Below are 18,632 nucleotides of genomic sequence, written 5' to 3' on the forward strand. Positions count from 1 at the left end.
TCCCCATAGATATTACTTTCTGTGGCACTGTTTCTTCTATGGTTAGATACTGCTCTCTGTAAACAGCACTTTGCTAGTATTTTAGAAATAAAATTTAAATCAGTGAACTAACACCAACCAGCCAATGGGATGGAATGCTTATGCACTCAGAATGCTAGCAATTATACCAAGGATCTCATGCTTCCATCTCTAACTGTGGTAAGTATATTATAATTTTTGGTTTGTTCTCTTTTGCTTCAGTTCTCTGACAGTACACACTGAGAGTGCACAACATATTTCATTATACTACATTGTGCAAACAATATTGATATTAAGTACATTAAGATAGAATGCCTTTGATTTACAAAGTTTTTGGGTTCAGGATGTCAAAGAAGCTTAAGTTCACTATATTCATGATGTTTTCTTAACAGTCATTTTCCTTTAAATGTCTGCTTGGTCAAAGCATGCAATATACAGAATGAACTTGAAGACTGGCCTGCCAATGAAATTATTCTTGAAGTTTCTTTCTGCCCAATGCATGGAAAAAGAATTAGATTACACCTCTCTCTTCTGTATCTCATTCCTTACATTTTTCTCCATAACAAGTACATATATATATATATACACATATATCCCTCAAGAATTTGTATATTACTAGAAATTGAGGTAATGAGATTGAGTTCATTCAAGCAAAGGAGGAAATTGAATCCACATCTCTGTGTAAAATAGAAGAGAGAAAACTGTGCCGTGTTCACTAGAACACTTTATTAAAATAAAGCTTGTCTTTCATCTGTGTTTTGAAAGTGAGGCTTTTTCAGATCTGTGAAAAGTAATAGTAGTACTGTTTTTAACCTGGGATGCATTTGTCTCCATCAATTAACATAGAAAACGAGTAGGTAAAAATGAAATTACTATTCTACCGTCATCTTTCTTAGTGAATGTTAAGATTATAAAAAGGCAAAAAGTGATGAAAAAGAAGTATTCAGCAGAATAGAGAAAATATATTACAGATGATCTGTGAAAGCAGGGAAATTCAAAAATACAGTCCTATAATGATATGCATCTGAAAGGGAGAAATTTTGCATTGGGAACATTTGTGTACAGGCTGCTAGTTCCTACAAAGATTATTCATTTATATTTTTGGCATATAAGTCATGAAAGCAGATATATTCTGCTAAATTAACAGTACTGCACAGTCAACACTTTGGTGCTTCCAAATCTTTACTTGTCCATTCTATCAGAAGAAAAACAGGAAGGTGAAAATCACAGTAGAAAGGCACAGAAAGAGTGGTCTGGCTCTCTTGGAAAGTGTCCCAGAAAATTTACACTGAATTACAAAATACAGAGCTGAAATTAGTATGCTGCTCAAACAAGAAAAGCAGTGATTGTTTAGTGATCTTTTAAATTCATAAAGGGTAAAAAGTCTTTTCAAGTGTTTTTTAAGAACAAGTTGGAATGAAACCATTTGGGGAAAATAGAGGCTTATAAGCAATGTGTGGCTGTTCCCTGTCTGTTTTTCACTGTTTGTTCCATTCACAAAAGAAGTGAGCCCTGAGGCGCCTAAGTGCTTTGCAGTAATTATCCCCAAATGTTCAGTATTTATGAAAAATGGAATTTACTGTAGGGGATACTTCACTATCATCACTACAAAGGCATGTCACAACAGTAGATTCTAACATTGCTATAATTATCAGACTATCATTGACTGCTTTTTCATGGTCAAATCTTTTCTTATAAAACTTGCTCAAGGCTGATATGTATCATCAGGACAAAAATTTTCTCCACATCTAAGAAAGCCAATGCAATTTGGAAGTCCAAGAATCAGATCAGAATTGCCTTTCTGAATAGAAACTGTAAATCCTATCTGTGCTGTCTTAGAACGACATCACTGTAATATGCCAACTCTGAAACAATGCCCAACAGTAAGAATTAAATTGCTAGTGTAGCTACTTTATAAAATGACACTGAAAATGGGTTTCATCATTAATAATACAAGTCCAGACAGTGGGCAGCCTTCTCATGGAAAGAGGCCTGAAGCCTGCTCAAGAATTACATAAGCTGCAGCTGCTGCTACAAACATGCAAAAATGAACAGAGCCACAGATGAGTGCCCACAGATTTACCAGCTTTCGCATGAGCCCGTGTGTGCATTTGGTATTCTCCTCTGAGGAGCTCCATGGACATAAAAAGATATCACACACCTCTGTGGGGAGTATAAAGCTACAGATAAATCATCAATATTGTGCCTGAGAGGGTTTTGTTTGTTTGTTTGTTTGTTTTTTGGTACTAATTGAGATAAATTTAAATAGCTGCAGATTAAACTCCCATAGGGCACAGAAAGACCTAGCTTGGACCACAAAATCTAATACTGTAGGTAAGAAACTTGGTCTGGAAAAAATTGAATCAAATTTTCGAATTATTTTCTGTAAGCACAGGACTTAACTAAAAAAAATCATTATGGGTTTGTGTTGTAGGGCTTTTTTCCCCTCCTTTATCATCACTACTGACTCACAAGATGATAGTGATAGAGACTTAGATGTAATAAGAAAAAAATCTGTTGATGACTACACTGCATAATGTTTGGATATACATATCTGCATATCTCAGCATGCACACCAGAACAGTAGTAATAAAAATGCCATAAATTCAGTTTCAATAGTTACTAAACACTTCAATTTAAGTTGAACAGGATTTATAGTAATAAATCTGACAAAACGTTAGGTATGTAATTTTAGTAATAGTGAAAATTCTTTGGGGTTTTCAGTCCGTTTCTAATACAGAGGCAGATGTTGGTGGCATGAGAGTTGAAGCTGAACATTCCAGACAATATTCTCTTAAATTTTGTTGCCATGTGACGGAAGGCAGCAGAGGAGTAGTCTGACAAAATGATGTCTGACATTGAAGCGTGCATTATTAGAAGGTGTGTAACTACATTCCTCCTTGAGGAAAAAAAAAAAATTACCCATTGATATTAATTGATGCTTGTTGAATGTTTATGAATACCAAACAGTAGGTGTGAGTCCACTAAGGCAGTAAGTTGTTTGATCATCAGCAGTGGTAGCAACAGTGGATCACCTCTGCTCAAGTAGATTTTTAGGAGTGAGGCACACAGGAAATGCATTGTGCTCTTTGTATCTGCTGTAGTTTCCATAGAAACAAATAGAAGGCATTATTTTCACCGAGGTCTACATATTTTGAAGCTCAACATTTTCATAGTTAAAAGATCTTCTGTCCTTGAATATAAGCTATTTCAGAAGCATGAATTTTTATAGACTTCCAAATCAGAGATGTGAAAGAAGTCCATGTTAACTTTGCTTTTAAGCTACCTACAAGAACTGAACTCCTTCCTTCTAGATGCTGTTATATTTCTGCAGTGTCAATTAGGTGAATTAAGGACAGACCATGAACTTAGACTTTCAGATGTAATTCTGGTTGTTTACTTTCTTTCGACTTCATTCAAGCCCCTTGGGGGCTATTTGCTAGGCAGCCATGCACAGAATTTTAGACAGCCAGTACACACTGGTTTTATTAGACATGGTCTACTTTTGCACAAAGCTTTTAAATCTCCTGTTTGCAGTCACCTGTTATAAGATCAAAAGTGAATGATTTTTTATGATTTGTGTCAAACACTGCCAATAGTAATAGTAATAATCACAAGCATGTAAATCTGATGCAACTATTTTGTCTTGTAATTTTGTAAATACTGTCTATTATTTAAACAGAACTATAAACATATAAAAGTTTCTAAAGTGGAATTAGTATTAAATTATTATTATTACTTCTATTACTAGGTTATTTCTTAACATGTTATCATTATTTGATAGAATTTCCTTCATTTACTGTAATGGACCTGACAGGGATGTTAATTTTCTTCACAGCAGCCCACATAGAGCTGAGTTTTAGAATTGTGACTAAAACACTGCTCATTACACATCAGTGTTTTGATGACTGCTGTACTGTGCACTCTGTTCCTGAAGCAAGCAGTCTGTGGATGTGGACACAGTTTGAACAGCTTACTCCAACTGGTCAAAAGGATATTCCAAATCATACAACACTGTTTTAATAAGAGAAATCCAGTCTTTCATGTGTTTTATAGGTGTCTGAAAATTCTCAAATCCTTCAGTGTTGTTCTCAGACAGTCTTTGTGATTTAACATGATATAATAACACGATATTTACAACAAGCTCAGGTATGGGCAGGAAATTTACTCTAATTAGTGATTTTCTCTCATTAATTTAGAAGTTTGAAGCCTGATTTTCTTGTTGATGTTGTTTTTGTTCAAAATAGAACATGAATTTAAATTAGGCCTTTTTCTTCTTCCTTTTGTCTTCTTACTCCTTCACTCAAAATAAATAAATAAATAAATATTTCCAGAAGAACAAAGATGTGTGAAAAAGTGTCTGAAACTCTGTGCAACATGCCTCTTATTTTGTCTGGGGCTCAGTACTGGTGAATAGTTTCAGTGCTGGTGATTATTTTACATGCACTTGTTTAGAAACTTGAAGTTATTTATAAACACCTTACGTATAGAAGCTTAGCTAAGATAAGTGAATGATACTGGCCTGTGGGAAAGGTAGTAAGTTTTTAACCAATTACTGCTAATTTGTGTACTTCTCCTTGCATATATAATCACATCCAAATCATCCAAATGGCAGAGTGATCTGACATTTTTGACTTTGGTGTCACAAGTGCCTAAAGAGTTTACAAATTAATTGCTTTTCCTTTGACATTATAAACTTAATCATCCTGAAGTTGCTGCTGTTGCATTTAATAACATAGCATCACATAATTGTAAAGTTTGAGTGGACCTCTAGTGATCATTCAGTCCAAGTTCTCTGCCAAAGCAGGTTCCTTACAACAGACTGCACAGGTAGACATTCAGATGGATCTTGAATACCTCCAGAGAATGAGGAGAACATCATCTTTGGGCAGCCTGTTCCAGTGTTCCATCACTCTGATGGAAAACAATTTCTTTTTTGTGTTAGTAAGGCACTTCCTGTGATGTAGTTTCTGCCCCTTGCCTCTTCCTCTGCTGCTGCACAACACTAAACACTAAACACTATGATTCTATGATTCTAAAGCATACAGCTACCCCCACCTGACTTTTGCACTTTAGATATTTATAAACATTTATGAAACCCCTTCTTAGCCTTTTCTTCTCAAGACTAAAGAGTTTCAGATCTCTCAGACTTTCCTCACATGGGAGATGCTCCAGGACCTTAATAATCTTTTTTCTCTCTCTGTTGCTTTTTCTAGAAGATCCCTGTCTTTGGAACTAAGGAGCCCAAAACTGGACTCCAACACATGAGATAAATGGCATTAATCCTTCACCCAGAAGTTTTGTTATTGCTTCCATGATGTACTGAGGCATTGCCAGTGACTTCAAGCTGTCTCAGTTGTCTTAGAACCATGCACTGCCACATACCTAGAATGTTTGTGGATTGGGATGCTCTATAATGGGAAGACAACTTCAGACCCAGTCCGTATCCTTCCAACAGACAACATAGAGTATTTTGTGAGCCAAGCTGTAAGGGGCTGATCCTGAGCAAGTTAACTCAGTGTGGAAGGCATAGCTTGCCTTATGTTTTCTAATCTCTGTCAAGCTCCAATAAGCATTAGTAATAGAGAGTTGACTATTGTGATGATATTCCTAGAATGAATAAACTCATGCTGAACTCCGTGCTGTTATGATTTCACTGCTTCTGGCAGGTATGCTGGTTCAGCTGTCTTTTCACTTCACTGTGGGTCATGCTGTTAACAGACTCAGTGGGAGTATAGGCATTAGTGAGTCAAAAAACAAGGTGTGAAATTGCTCTCCAAAATCCAGGTGAAAAGAATATGAAATGCAATATTTAGACCTCACTTTAATCTCATGCTGCATGAGACAGTTTTCTTCTTTGCAGATAACATGAAATCATCTCAGATGGAAAAAAATTGTAAGTTTATAAGAAGAGGAGATGATATATCTATTCATCAGCAGCTTTTTAACAACCTGAAGCATTTTAAACCAATGTCTGTTTAATAAGCTTTTCTCATTTTTTTTATCCATCTTTCACCCCTTTTTAATTTTTTTTTTTTCAGTCAGACAATACCTGTTATCACAAAAATAATTAATATTCTCAAAAAATGTTAGAGTGCTTATGAAAGCAACCATTTTAGTGAGTTATAGATTCAGAAATGTAAATGAAACTCAATTCACAAAGAAGAAAAACAAATACTGATACAGGTATTCTCCTCTCATTGGGTAGTTTGAATTTTTATTTTTCTTATCTGTTTTGTTCTTTTCATTACTCTTGTTTTTGTTGTGTGTGTGTTTTTATTATTATTATTATTATTTACAGATTATTTAAAACAGATTATATAGAAAAAATAAGCAAAATTCTAACTTATTATTTAAGATCTTACCAGAAATACTTCCTTCAAGATATTACAAAATTTGCTATAAAATAAATAAAAACAGTGGGCCCCCCTAAAGAGGAAAAATAAATACATGAAAATAATGAATTTCAGAATATATTAAATAAATTTATATTTTAATAAAATTAGGTAGGTAGATAGATAGATAGATAAATAGGTAGATAGATAGATACAGCCAGGCAAATTTGGAAATGATTATCCAGACTGAAAGCTTTCATATCTATATATAGCATTGTATACAACAAAATAATTATTTATCATTGAATTCTATTCATTAAGAACAGAATTTCAAATCTAATTGTAGTAAACAGTAAAAAGTTTTCTGCCTTCTGTAGTATTGCATGCAACAAGCTATATCTGTAAAAATGGCTTGAACAAACAAATTCCAGCTAGCTCGTGACAAGACACACAAAGTTTATCTTTTTTTTTGTTAGTATCACTGAGAAGAATCTACTGTCAGATGCGCCTATGTACACATGTAAAATCTGTACTCTTCTGAAGGAGTCATATTATCCCCAAAAGCAAGATTTTTGTGCATGTTTCCCAAAACTTTCTTCAAGAAGTTTGCTAATGACTGTGAGAAAACCAATCTAGTTCCTTGCACCTTTTCCCACATTTTTATTTGAACAGAATGTACAAACTTTTTAAAGCAAATCCTGCCTTTAACTACTTTTTTTTTTTTATTATTATTTTTTATTTTTTTTTTTATTTTTACAAAGTCTTTTCATAATAGGAGGTAAGTCTTGGCAAAGACTTTTGAATGTTCTTCTTTGACCTAGAAATTCTGGCAGTTTGTAATACCTACCTACCTAAATGCCAGGTAGTCTTTGAAAGTGTGCAACACAACTGGCAGGGTTCTTCAAAATATGACAATATGTTAGACAGTCCAGTGGACCGGAACTATATATAATTTGTTTAATTTGTTTTAATGAAAATCTTATACAAAAAGTCTTCTGTAAGCTTTCTAAGACCAGACTTGTGCTTAGAGGACAACATGGACTTCTGCAAAGCATTTGACAATATCCCACACAATAATATTCTCTCTAAATTTTAGAGATGTGGAATTAATTGATGGTCCAATGTGTGGAAAATTACTGACCATGGCCTGAATGGGAGTGGTCATGAGAAAAAAATAAATAAATAAATAAATAAATAAATTGCCTGGAAATGCAAGCTTGTAACTTTTGCATGTATTTAGAAGAAACTTGTTTGTAGAATACAGTTCTATAGCTGTAAACAAGTTTCCTTGCTTTCTGTGGATGATCTTGGTTATCCTGATGTGGAATGTTTTATTGTCTCCCATTATGATATGCGTGACTATAGTGCTAAGGGGTTGTATAGACATCTTATCAGCCTGCTGCCACCAGTTCCTTCTGGGTGAAAATTCAGGGCAGGCACTAGAGGGATCTAGATTAGCTGGATTGCTGGGCTGAGGTGAATGGGATGAAGTTCAGCAAGGCCAAGTGTCGGGTCCTGCACTTTGGCCACAATAACCCCATGCAGCGCTATAAGCTTCGGGCTGAGTGGGTGGATGACTGTGAAGAGGAAAGGGACCTGGGGAAGTTGGTTGATGCTTGGCTGAACATGAACCAACAGCATGCCCAGGCAGCCAAGAGGGCCTATGGCTTTCTGGCCTGCATAAGAAATAGTGTGGCCAGCAGGAGCAGAGAGGTAATCATACCTCAGCACTGGTGAGGCCACACCTTGAGTACTGTGTTCAGTTTTGGGCCCCACACTACAAGAAAGACACTGAGGCCTGGAACATGTCCAGAGAAAGGCAGCAAAACTGGTGAGGGGTCTGGAGCACAAGTCTTATGAAGAGCGGCTGAGAGAGCTGAGATTGTTTAGCCTGGAGAAGAGGAGGCTCAGGGGAGACCTCGCTGCACTCTACAACTTCCTGAAGGGAGGTTGTGATGAGGAGGGGCTTGGCCTCTTCTCCTAAGCAACAAACTGGACCTGAGGAAATGGCCACAAATTGTAGCAGAGTTTTAGATTAGATGTAAGAAAAAAACCTTTTCTCTCAGAGAGTAGTCAGACACTGGAATGACTGCCCAGGGAGGTGGTGGAGTCACAGTATTCAAGAGGTATCTGGATGAGCTGCTACAAGGTATGGTTTAATAGCTTGTGGTAGCAATGGTTATGGGAGGACAGTAGGACTAGATGATCTTGTAGGTCCTTTCCAAATTGGAAAATATTGGAAAATATATCTAAGATCATCCAGTCAAATCATCCACCTTTCACCAATGTTTCCCTCTAAACTATGTCCCTCAGTACAATATCTAAACATTTCTTGAACACTACAATAGTCATATGCTCCTGAAAATGAGGATTTGGTGGAGACTATACTGGCTGGCCAGCCCCAGTAACATGAATACCTCTCTGTTAAACTGATAAATATTAGTTTGCCTCTGCATGCTTTCTTTGGGATCTGTAAGCCTAATGCAGAAATGCTGGTACTTCTGCATTACAGTCACTCAGTGGCTAATGAACTGGCTGGATGTTCGCTCTCAAAGAATGGTGGTCAAGAGCTTGATGAAAACCAGTGACAAGTATTGTTCCTCAGGGGCTGGTGTTGAACCTGTGCTACTTGACAGCTCTGTAAGCAACACAGACAGGGGAACTAAGTGGCTCTTAAGGAAGTTTGTGGGTGACACCAGACTGTTTGGTGAAGTTGACATATTGAAGGGTTGCTATCCAGAGGGACATGAGAGGTGGACTCAGGTGAACCTCAAAAAGTTCATAAAGCCAAATGCAGGGTGTTGCACTTAGGTCTGGTAAAATCAAAACAGAATTACAGACTGAGTGCTGAACATACTGAGAGCAGCCCTACAAGAACTTGGGCCTACTGGGACATGAAAAAACTAAGCATGAGCTCGCAATGTCTACTTGCAGCCCAGAAATACAGTTGAATCCTGAGCTGCATCAAATGAAATATGGCCAACAGATAGAGGTGATTCTCCCCCTCTACTCCTTTCTCACAAGGCCCATGTGTATTGTGTTTAGTTCTGGGATCCCCAGCAAAAAAGAAAAAAATAAAAATAAATAAAAAAAATGCTTGAATAAGTTAACTCATGTACAGGAATAGTTATGATTCCATCTGTAGTACTCTGAATCATCATGATGAGACAAACTTGCCTGTTTTCTGCTGTGGATATTCTACTGACAATATCCTTGTTGTTCCAGTTAACAGGAATATATTAAGCAGCAGTTTAAACTAGAGAAATCTAGAATTTTCAGATTTAGTTCCAGCATCATCCTTGAAAACAGTAAATACAATCATTTACTTGGAAAAAAAGAAATCGAACCTCATTTTTCTAAATCAAAAAGTGTTCTGATGTTTCAAAAATATTTACAAAGTTAAAGATTATTTTCCAACACCTTTTCCCTTCTTTATATGCACTTCTGCAGCTTTTGACTCTGTTGGGGAAAGAACTGGAAGTTATGAAATATCAAAGCAACATCTGTCCACACGAGATTACCATCAGTTAGAAGAGAGAGGATTAACAGTCAACAAGTGAACATCAGTGCACTATCTTTTGAAGTTTCTCCATCTCTATTGATGATGATTTTTTTTTGAACACTTAATGTAAGTTACTGTATTTGAATTTCTGACTCATCCTCTGTTGTCTGTTTCTGCGTACTGAAAAGTATCATTATATTCAAAGAGAATTGGTAACTGAAATTATATAGGCTGTCAATGTTCTCATTCAGACTTCTCTTTAGCATTAGAATTCTGTGTAGCCTTTCATGATGTTAGTTGAAGGTTTATTATTGAACTTTCTTGCTTTCAGAATTCCTTGCTATCTAATAACGATACAGAAATGTTAATAATCTTATGACTAAACAGGTCAATATTCATAAGAATATGTATTTTTACTTGTTTAACCCAGATCTTCATTCTACATTAGAGACCTTGTTCTGAGATTTTCTTCTCCCTTCTCCCAGATATCACATAAAGTTATTTTTGCACTCTCTGTTGCTTTAAATATTCAATTAGCTACACAGAGTGAAACTATTCCAACAAGGATGACAAATTCACTCTTACAGTAGTTTGCAACTGAACGCTTTTGTATGTACTGTAAAATAAAGATTCTGAACATGTTTTTTTTCCTTTATTTGAGGAACGATCTTTTATATTTGACTGCTTAACTGTTAAGAGGAAATCCATGCTTTGTCTAGCTTGCACACTGTTCCCAGAAAAATCAGAAAAGTCCTATTTGTCTCTAGTGTTTAATGAATATTACCTGCCCATTTCTTGCTCCTGACTGAGTTCCATACAGCCACTAGAGATCTGATTTAGCAGGTAATATAAGCATGCTGGATCACACCAGGCAATTCAAAATCACATGATGAACCTGTTTGCTTACTTTTAATTCATTCAGATTTATGTGGAAACTGGTGAGAGAAGTCCAGAATGCTGTCATCTGGCAATTAAACTAGCCTTGAATTGAGTCTTAAAGTATATCTTATAATGTGACTCTAGGATAAACCCCTCCCAGAACTGGCATTATAACTTGAAATATTTGCCTACATGGCTTACTTTAATTATATGAAATCCCTCTTTTTGGTTCACCTATCTAAGTAACTGCAGTGGACTTCATTAAATGAAGATAGCTACCATAGCCTTGAGTATATCCACAGTAAGTGGTTCTATGATAATCAACATCATATGCCTGGAGAATTTGTTTATTGCAAACATTTGCCTTAAAGTGATCATGATAGATTGTCTAATACTCTAATATATATAAGAAGATTAATGAAGAATTTTTAAGCAGTAGCTGAACGTTTACTAGACTGATGATACATAATGAAAAGACATGATTATACTCATAGTTTTTATTTTTTCTCTAATGATGAAAGCAGATATTTCTTATAGAATTTAAGGTTGGTTTATTTTTTTTCATATGAATAGTCATCACTACTTAGGCACCCTGAAAGGTGCAATAAATATTTTATACAGATGATTCACTGATTCCAAGAAGTAAATATGCCTGTTCTACTCTACTCCACAAAATGATTCTATGATCCTATGATTCTATGATGATTCTATAATTCTATTATTCAATCTATGATTCTGTGTAGAGGGTTTTTTCCACTCACTGAGGGTATAGTGTTCCACAGTATATTCATTACTCAGATTTACACTTCTTCAGATAACTTTTAGAAACTATCTGCATTAAAGTATTAAAGTATCTATAAATATCTGCTGTTGTAATTGAGATTCAAAAAAAAGAATTATGACTACTACTACACTAGCACAAAAACATGACATGAAAGAAATGAAGGAAGGGGGAGAGGAAGGGAGGGGAAGGGAGGGAGTGAGGGAGAAAGGGAGACAGAGAGGGAGGGAGGAAAGCTAATAAATGTGTATAGAATCATAGAATATCCTGAGTTGGAAGGAGCCCACAGTGTTCACTGAGTACAACTCCTGGCTCCGTACAGGACTACCAAAAAATCAAACCATATGTCTGAGATCATTGTCCAAACACTTCTTGAATTTCAGCAGGCATGAGTTGTTGTTTTTCTGGTGTTGTTTTTTTTTTGTTTGTTTTTTGTTTTGTTTTGTTGTTGTTTTGTTTTGTTTTGTTTTGTATTTTCATGTTTTTCTAAGATTACATTTTTTTAAAATTATAAAAATAACTTTTTTTTTTTCCCTTATAATGGTCTGTGTATTTTGTGCCTACAGTGTTTACTTTTAACATTATTTATTAAAATTTCCCAATATGTATTCAAGTCCACACACACTGCTTTGAAAATTTATTCCATAAAAATCCATCCAACTTTTTATAGCTCTGATTTTATTTTTTTTCTATTATTAATAGATTTTCAATAATATTTAAATCCTTTCCTGCACAACAAAAACATAGGCTGTCTTCAAGGCTGCAAAAATCCAAATGGATTGGAAAATTGGATAGGTGAAAATGCATTGTATCTCTCCTTCTCAGCGTTCTCTGTAAAGTTTTATCTTCTTAGTTTTGAAAGGAGGATAATCCGAAGTATTGAGGCAAAGTATTAGAAACCACCATCCCGGGAAAAAAATAAAAAAATATATACTGTCTAGTTTTTATACATAGTAACTGAAGTGTTGAGTATCACATTTTCCAGAATTGACAACTGTTCTATTTAAGGGATGATGTCTGTAGTGCCAAAGTAGACAAAGTAATAAATGGCCTTTCAGGAGCTGAAGCATTAATCAACTGCAGAAGTTGTTTGCTGCGAGTATATGCCTGTGTCACACATACTATTGCTATCAACAGGACACTTTCAGAGAACAACGTATTACAGAAAATGCAATTGTTCTTCCTTTTTTGAAAGTTTGGAAGAAATGTGAAGCATTTCTGTCACTGTCTTCCTGAAATTCTGAAATGATGCTGACATCAGGAATTGGTCTCACTTTGGGTAAATGAGAAGCTTCATAGTCTGTAAACAGCAATGATGGTAACTGTCTAAAATCAGGATAATAATTTTTACAGTGGTACATCCACTGAATTGACACGGGGATAAATAAGGGCAAATATGCAATGATTTCTGAGTGTTTACTACTCTTTTTAATTGAGTTATTATATAACCCAAAGCTTATCTAGAAATATTTTTTTTCCTAATTCTACTCTCCTACTATTTGTCCTTATCTCTTTGAACTTACATGCCTTATTGTGCTACTGAATATCTATGAAAATTATATTAATTGGATTGAAAGTTTCTAGCAAGGTCAAAGTAGAACCCGTTTGCACAGAAGATCTTTTGAAGGTTAAAATTTGTATCTGTAAGAAGTGACATCGAAGAACAAAAGTCTGTCTGTTCATTGTAACCAAAACATGGCATTATCCTCTTATTCTGTAGTGAATTACAGAATTACAACTTTCTGAAGTGTTTGCTTTCATTTTTTAAAGTATCTTGCAGTAGGAGTCCCAGTTATTATACTTGCAGTTATTCCTGAAATAAATGTTGATGAAAGCAGAGAAAAGACCCTTGGCCTGTGTTATTCCATGCTGTACAATGTGTTCAAGAATCAAGAATCTAAACAAATGAGTCTTTTGAATGGGAAATTTGTTTATATGTTTGTTTGTCTGTTTACTGGGTAACCATTTTAAGTATCAATATGTGGAAATGGTGGCACTTATTATTTTTAAAGTAAATCAACACATATGTTTTCAGTTATTTTTAACTTTGCTGACGTTTATTCTTTGTACTGAAATTTTCCATGCCAAGTATTTGCCTTAGGCTGGGTTATTTTGGAACATTTGTACAGAAGAGATCAGAGAAAGAGATTTATTTATTTATTTATTTATTTATTTATTACTACCTCCATTTCACTGAGAAGCTTTTACTCAAAATCTGATGTACGGAGAACCATGCTGTAAAACACACCACTCAGAGGGAGGACTTAGGTCTGAATAAACCAGAACTTTAACACTGAGATTGTAATTCCGGGACCAAAGAATGTGAGATTAATAGCTGGATTATTTAAGAATGTTTTCAGATGTACTTTCACTTTTAGGGTTTTAGATTTTGTTTGTTTGTTTCATTTTAATGTGTTTTCTAAAAATAGATGGAAAATTGTAATTACAGTGTTATGAAATTGTTTGAGAGAAGACTGGTTATTTGAGTATACTCTTCTGACAAAATGCTTTGCTTTGTTGAAGAACACGGAAGTAAAAACTAATTTAACATTTTATATGTCTGCATGAATTCACAATCTTAAAGCAGAACAACTGAACCTGTAGTGTCAGTGATTACTGTGGACTTAGCAAATTATATTTTGTTTATATGGATGATAGTTTTAGCTAAACACATTATTTGTGAGTAATGTGATGTCATTACAGTAAGTGTTAGTATGTGGTATTTATGGTTACTTAATACAACTCTGAAGGAGCCCTGAAAATGCATTTACATTCAGTAAAGTTGGAAGTAATTGCAAATTATACATTTAATTTACCAAGATATGTTTCTAGGATAATTTTTTATGGATCATGAACATATGTTATGTTCCAGAGGCAGTGAAATCTATTTAAATTAATTACTAGACCACAGAAAGCATAAGGAACACAAAATAATCCTTATCTAATATAATAAAGTGGTTAATATGGTTTCATAAAACCACAATACCAAGAGCACTATCAAAGTTGTATAGTGAAGCTGGATTTCAGTAAATGAAGTTATAATATATAGGTTAACACTATGATTCAAACATATTTTTAGAAATATTCACTGTTAGTGATAATGCCTCAGTATAGGAAACTGATTACGCTGCAGTATGAAGATTTGTCATATACCGGATGCCAACTAAATACAGAAGTAACATACAATTCCTATCACAGAATCACAGAATCAGATACAATACTTAATTTAAAATCTTTCTTTCATACTTTCATTGAGGTTCATTACTAAAGATGAAATCATTCACTACCATTCAGTAGTAGAATTACCTGTGCTTTGAAATTAATGAGCTGGAATGGAGCTCAGATCTTGCATGGTTAAATTACTCTTTTCTTATCCTGTGTTTTCCTGGAGTTTTACATTATGAAAATTACAGGTGATGATGTGAAGCTGAAGGAAAACCCACAAGTCATGAATCCAGGTCACAGCTCTGGAACAGAAACCAGAATAGCTGATGATCAGAAGAAATGACCCTACCTCGTCTTTCTCACTAACTCATGCAACTTTTCTTCCCTCTAATGTAGGCTTTCACAGAGCTATTTTATTTCTTCAATGAGATTATTTGAGACATAAGCTCCTTAGAGTTGAAGAGAAAAAATATATATCTCAAGGGTTAAGATTTTTCTCTAGAAAGATGGGGAAAGAAAAGGAGAAAGAAAAAGAGAAAAGACGAAACTTTATGGTGCTTTAAACTCTCAATTGGATTCCTACCAACTGAAGTGAATGGCTTTAATACATTTTATTCTTTCTATAGATGATTCACTGCATAATCACATCCCATTAAAAAAAAAAAAAAAAAAAAAAAAAAAAAAAAAAAGCATTTTAACAGTAATTATTCTGTCATTTTGCATTATTCCTAGCTTCAGAGACTGAAGACTTCTGGGAAAAATACAAAATGGTTTCATGGATTAACAGTTCAGGTGGAAGTCCTCTGATTTCACTGTAACTGCTCCTGTTTAGACCAGTGAAGAATTGACCTTCTGTTCCCAGTGCACTTGCCATTTATTTCAAAGTATCTTGAAAACATATTTACCTCATCATGTACATGGTTTATAGATACAGCACAGTATATTTAGTTTGATTTTGAAAGAAAATGTATCACGTTTTAACCAGACTGTATAACTCAGTAACATTTTATACTTAAATGTTAAATGAGTAGAAGTAGCTATAAATTCAAAATATTCATTGACATATTAAATATAAAGTATTATTCCATCTTTTTGTTGTTGTTTTTGTTTTTGTTTTGTTTTGTTTTCCTCATTTTTGGACACTCAATTACTGAACATTCATAAACAAGAGCAAAAAATTGAAGAAAAGCTGACATTGTGTAAGATAAGCCATTCAGAGCACAATAATGCTGGTTTAACTGTATCTATCTTCATTAAGCATTACTTTCAAATGAAATGCATTTGTGTGAAAAAAATACTATAGAGATAAGGATGGTGTTGATTAACCTTTTCTGTACTTCATGCCAAAATTTCTCTATCCAAATCTGCTCCTCCTACTCCTTATAGCCTCTAAGCTATATCGTTATCTTATAGCTGTTGCTTTGAACTCTTCCTGTAGCCAAGCACTGCTTGCTGAATAGTGTGAAGTAGCAAAAGCTTTACAGCAGCCAAAGAGAGCAGATATCTCAAGCACTACTTCCACACCATTTGAAACAGCAGTAAATGTCGCAGGTTCATCATCCTGTGATAAGTTCTAGAAAATTTCTTCCACTGCAGGTCTGAAATCCCTAAGGCCCTGCCTTCTGTTTTGCAGGCACATAATCCCTTTCTTTCATCAGCATGGAACAAATGGTTACCCCTGCTGTGCTATTTTAATTCCCCAGGCCAACCCAGGGAATGAATGATGGTTTCAAAGTCTTCACAGCATGATGCTGCTGGATGTAGTGATGAGTAGAACTGATCAAGCTCTTTGCTTATCTATATGAAAGATGAAATTTTCTTGTGTAAGCTTCCGCTCCTACAAGCATATTTAAATAAGAGCTTTGTAAACTATTCTCATACAACGTATCAAATGAAAATAAATGAGAAGTGATAAACTGTATCATGTATACATGCCCCCAGAAGTACATCTTGCTCTTGGGACTGCCTATTTCCAACTCAGAGTCTGTACCTTCATTGCTCACTTTTGTTTTTTCTTTTTTTAGTGTGGTGTTCAGTTCAGTACATGCCAGTACTGTGTAACACATTCCACAGCCGATCTCTGTAGCAGGAATGGCCAGATCTCTGTTTTGCACTGATAAAATAATTTCCTAGCACAAGCCAGGATGTTCTTATAAGACTAGCTATAAAATCTAAATCCCTTCTCCCTCACTGGCTGCTCCATTCAGACTGGAATTTCTGATCACCAGAACGATGCAAGGGACTAGAATCCTATTATTAATTATTGGTTACTAAATCATAAGACTAGAAGACTTTCTATAAGACTTTCTGTCTTTCCTACTGGAACTGCTTGACTGAGCTGTGTAACATGTCATGAGCCCACAGAGCTTCACTAGGTCTTTTGCCACACAAAAAAAGAAGAGAGACTCATGGGTCAGCAGACAGGGAAGAGAAGACCTGCTCCTTGCACAGCCACTGTGGATTTGCTGTGAATGTAATTATGTTCCACATTCCATATGGGGTATGCCTTTACAAACCAGGAAGTGTATCATCTTTTATAGCTACATCCTGGCAGACACAGTGTCATGTAACCAGTCCATATTTATTGTTTTGTGTTTATTTTATTTTATTTTCTACAAACTCTTAATTTTTTCCAGTACCCATCAAGGTAAGAGGAACTTGTGAAAATGGTCTCCTGAAGGCCTGGTAGTTCTGCAACACTTGTCCATTGGGAAACATATTGCTGTGTGCTTTTTAGTTTTTAAAATCTGTTCGGTTTCATTACTCCTAGAATAATTGTAGAGACATCCCTTTATGTTGGTCATATTGTTTCATAATGAGAACACAGGGTTTCCATATCTATAAAGATTTCCTATAATCAAGACACAGCTTTTACTCAGTGCACCGGTTTGTTGTTTTGACATGCTACTTGATTTTCCTTGTGCTCATTAAAAAGAAAAAGAATATATATATTATATTTCTTATATTTCTCTTTGTGCAAAAGATTTGAGTGTTCTCTTATATACTGTTGTTCTGGTTTTAATATAGGCATTTTTATTTATTTATTTATTTATTTTTCATTTAAAACTTGTCACGTGAAGATCAAATTGATAAATTTATGCCAAAAGACATTACATTTTGTCTGAACAATTATGGAAGCAATGAGATTAAAGACAAATAGCATTGGGAGTTCAGAAAAAGTCATGTGGCAGGGAGGTTACCTTTTTAAGCAGAAAAATGAACTGCTATTAATTCTACTAGGATATGATAGAGGAGCTTAATTAAAATCAAATGGGAAAAAATATACATAAATTAACATATTTTGAGTAGATAAAGTACATACTGTGGACTGTAATGTGTGTATGAAGTGTGTGAATGCCCTGGAATACCCCTTCTGTTGCAGAAATTAATTGCTAAGCTAATACTAGTGCAAATTCTGGCCTTGGAGATATCTTCTACAATTTAAGGAAAACTACAGACCACAAATTAATTTACGTCCATTTTTCACAGATATATATGAAAACAGCCCTATATTGCTCATTGACTTAATACTCATGTTTTACAGAAACCTACATCCTAAATGGGCAGCTACATGCTTTCTTTTGTCATCAGAGACAGATTTCACAGCTTTTCCAATTTGTAACATTTTGCTCGAAATTCAGCATCTTCACATACACATTTGGACTCTATCTATCTCCATCTAATCCCTTTCTCAGTGACTTTCCTTATGGAGTCTACATGCAGACTAACTCTGAATCTCAGGTCTGCCTACCTGTCTTCATTACGTATTTCTATATGTCTTGATGTACTGTGAGAAACAGGAGATGAAACAGTGTAATATGTAAAATCCCTCTTCACACATTATGATATCAATACACTAATAAATATCTTAAATAAACACTTATTTAGTATGTGTAGGAACATGAAACATTTTAAACTTTGTTTGAAATACATGAATCACCAAAAGATAACA

The sequence above is a fragment of the Excalfactoria chinensis genome, chromosome 1, assembly GCF_039878825.1.
Source record: "Excalfactoria chinensis isolate bCotChi1 chromosome 1, bCotChi1.hap2, whole genome shotgun sequence".
NCBI lineage: Eukaryota > Metazoa > Chordata > Aves > Galliformes > Phasianidae > Excalfactoria > Excalfactoria chinensis.